This window comes from Octopus bimaculoides, chromosome 23 (genome assembly GCF_001194135.2).
Source record: "Octopus bimaculoides isolate UCB-OBI-ISO-001 chromosome 23, ASM119413v2, whole genome shotgun sequence".
In the NCBI taxonomy this organism is placed as follows: domain Eukaryota; kingdom Metazoa; phylum Mollusca; class Cephalopoda; order Octopoda; family Octopodidae; genus Octopus; species Octopus bimaculoides.
This window is the reverse complement of record NC_069003.1, coordinates 24,611,585-24,615,594: the sequence shown is the minus strand read 5'-3', so window position 1 is coordinate 24,615,594 and position 4,010 is coordinate 24,611,585. Positions and strand designations below refer to the sequence as shown.

The 4,010-nt window shown below is 36.9% G+C and overlaps 1 protein-coding gene across 1 annotated transcript in view; it reads right to left on the bottom strand.

Moving 5' to 3' along the window:
- Window positions 1–3,142, bottom strand: part of LOC106880553 (tyrosine-protein kinase SRK2) — a 59,772-nt gene extending 56,630 nt beyond the window's left edge. The window contains exon 1 of the mRNA XM_052975909.1: window positions 2,828–3,142. The gene's annotated coding sequence lies outside the window, so the exon portion shown is untranslated. The remainder of the gene's footprint in view (window positions 1–2,827) is intronic.
- Window positions 3,143–4,010: the final 868 nt, after the last annotated feature.

The window sequence follows — 4,010 nt, the reverse complement described above, 5'->3', positions numbered from 1 at the left end:
TACATTAGTTGTTTTTTTTTTCAGAATGCAACTTGGAGAAAATTTCCAATGTTGTAATTCGGCCTTTCTTTCTTTCTTTCTTATATATATTTATAACAGGGTCACATACTTTATTGGGTCACATATTTTATACACCACAACAACGGAGGCTCTATTGCTGCCGCCTTTGACTTACAAGAAAGAGGAGCCAAATTGCATATTATTACGCGATATAACTTTGTTTTCCCCTAGCACGCCGGGTGAAATGCTTAGCGGTATTTCGTCTGTCTTTACGTTCTAAGTTCAAATTCCGCTGAAGTCGACTTTGCCTTTCATCCTTTCGGGGTCGATAAATTAAGTACAAGTTGCGTATTGGGGTCGATCTAATCGACTGGCTCCTCCCCCAAAATTTTGGGCCTCGTGTCTAGAGTAGAAAAGGATATAACTATTTAAAATACATATTTTGTACAATATTTTGCAGAAAGTCCTTTGTCGAGGGTTTAGAATACAATTGTGAATAAAAATTAAAATATTGATGAGTTTCGGATCGTTCTTCTCCCAACGGTCAGCCAATCGATTTTCGCAATTTAATTTCAATATTTTTACTTTCTCTTTATTTATTTATTTATTTTTGTGTGTGTGTCGGGGTCGGGGGTGATAATCAATTTCGAACCATCCTTACCTAACCTGCACCCTCGAAAACGTATCTCTACAAAACGTCATTCAAAAATATGTATTTTTCAGGAAGTTATGAGGAAACGAAATCTGGTGGGAGGGTGGCAATTTGTAGTTCTTGTGCTTGTTACACCTGGATTTTTTGTAAAAGGCTAGAATGCCTTTGATGTGGTGGGGGTTCAATAACAACAGCCGATACAGATACTTTATTTTATGGCCAAATTAACAAAAAAAAGGACTTCGACCCTGGCAGAATTCCAACCCTATCAACACCCAACTAAAATATTCCACTTCGTCTGTCACGCCTTCTTTCATTTCATTCTAAATTAAAACTGACAAAAACAGCTTTTGTGGAAAGAAAGGGAAGTGGGGGTCCTTTCGTTTTATTTATTTATTTATAGTTCCCGCTGTGTAGATTTAAAGAAGACATTAATAGTGTAAGTGTTCGTCTAATGTGTCAGCTGAATCCAAATGCTACGTGTGTCTATTTCTTGGGGTGGAACCATTAATGAAGTTTGGGTGGTGCCCTAATTACATGATTATAACTCGTACCTGTAATAACTTCATTCAGGGTCCGGAGAGGGGCAAAGAGAGCGGGGCTGAGATCGATTAAACGAAGAAACAGCAGGGACGGACGGTTAAAAGGGAAGCCGCTATTTCTGCTAGAAATACCAGTCAAATCTCCCTAAAAAATACACCCTAAGTTCTTTAGGAAAAGGACACGTATGAGGTGTTCAAATGCCTGTACTTAAGGAAAGGTCATGATTGGAATAAGTTTGATCAAAGGTGAGGTCTATGTTAAACGACATTATAAAGTTGTTTGGCTGGCCGAAGAGACAACAGAGAGTGGGGGCGCAGATCGAAGGAAAATGGTCACTGACAAACAGCGCGCGCATTCGAAGAACAATAAATATGTATGTACAAATTTAGGGAGTGGAGCAGGTAAAATTCAGGCTACATATGTTTGTTTCCAAGCTGCTAACAGATCCTCAGATGTAATAATTATTCGCGCTAAGGAATCTCAAGTTAACAGTGTATATACATATATATATTATACATACTAATATATACATATATACACATATATATTACACATACTAATATATACATATATACACATATATATTATAGACGATAAAATATGCCTATATATATATATATGTGTGTGTGCACGAGCGCGAGTAACTATGTAACATAATGGACCTACAGCAGAAATAATTGCTTACACCATATAGTTTACATGGAGTGGATTTCATTTTTCATATCTTTGTAGTCTTCTCACGGTGACCGAGTTTGCATTCTGTTCTTTCATACCCTCTTCGTCATTTTTTTTTCGACGTCATACTTCCTTGAAGAACAATGATATTATTTGTCTGGAAACGAAGCTCAACACGAAGTTGTCAAGAACTTCACCCAAATACTCGAATATATATATATGAACCATGTGAGGACTGATAGGTTAAACATAGAACCCCGGATAGTAATCATTAATATAATTTAAAGATCGCCTCTAAATCACACGCATTCATATTTAAGGATGGAAGGTACGTATATTAAATCTGATAAACAGAAGACGAGCCTTGGCTGCAACAGAATTTTGTCGAACCCGGAAGGACGGATGGCAAACAAAAAAAAAATTTTAAATAGTTGAAGCAGATTTATTAAAATCTAAACTGCAACATGACCACTTGTTGATTTGGAAGTAGGATAAAAATCAATATATTTGAAATCGATTGTAGATTATTGATACAGTGTGTGCGTGTGTGTGACCCGTTATGGGAATTATAAAATAGTGTGTGTATGGATGGGCCCGTGGAAGAAAACAAATGAAGGGCTGAGGAGAAGGCAATTATCACAACAAAAGTTTAGATCATTTCAAAATGTCATATTGCCTACGATATATATAAGTAGATAGAGAGATCTATCAGTAGACAGACACACATACACACACACTTAGTCTGCGGGTATGTATGCTTGTATAATTGTGTACATATACATATGTGTATATATAAATAGATTGTATACATATATACTTGTGTGTGTATGGGTGCGTGTTAAATTTTGTAACAACGACAAAATACTTCACACACCACAACTTAAGATGTGTGTGTAGGCAGAACAACAGAAAAAAAGTTTTTGTAAAAGTATATCGTCTCATTAAAAATCATCTTACCTGTTAGTTAAAACGTCCTCCCGTTTCGATGTTAAAGGGAATGCTTGTATATATATATACATATATATATATATATATATATATATATATAAACATACAAGGCACACCGCGAGGTATTCACTGGAATTGCCCCGGGTGGTTACTAACAATCCAACCGTCACTACTCCACTGTCAAAAACTGATCTGTGAATCAGTGAAAGAAATGAGGGCGGTGACGACGAAGACTATAGTAGTGGTGGTGGTGGTGGTGATGGTAATTAAGACAGCTTGATACTATCATGTGCTACATTGGTGTATGTGCCCTAGTCAAAGGTGCATCTATACAATACACACGCGTGTATATTTTATATAGAAGTATATGCATAGGTGTACATAGAAATGTGTTGAATTGATATGTTCTCTTTGGTCTGTCTCTCTCCCCTTCCCCCCTCTCTCTCTGTATACTCACAAACAATATTTAATACAAATATATGCGTGTGTATAAGTATGTGTAACATATATACGTTATGGGCAGATCCTGACGTTACCTGTTCAGGTGAGCACAGCAAAACTTGCTGCACTAAAGCATCCGGAGCTCTAATTCTGTCTGAGAACAGGTTTTATTAAGGCTTAATTCATCAAAAAGGTGTATTCTCGAACGAAATAAAACGCATTTTGTTGGACTCAATGTTTTTATAACATATGCGCGCACGCGCACACACGTACACGCTTCCCCCCACCCCGCGCTGTATATATATCTTTTATCTTTTATTTGATTCATTCATAAGGTTGAGGCCATGCTGGGGCACTAGCTCGAAGAATTTTAGTCGAATGAATCAGTCCCGAAACTTATTTTGTTATTTTTTTCCCTTTAAGCCTAGTACTTATTTTATCGGTTTCGTCGCCGAACCACTAGGTTACGGGTACGTAAACACAAACACCGGTTGTCAATCGGAGGTGGGAGGGACAAACGCGTGCACGCACACACATCCATAGACACGCACGCACGCACACACACACACAGATATATATATATATATATATATATATATAAACAATATATGAGTATATGCATATATCTGTACATGTATGTACATACCTTCATCTACATGTACATATAAATACATATCTGGGTACATGACGTTGCAAAAGAACATAGACAAAATGATAAACAAGGTACAACAAACAAGCAGGCCACATAGAG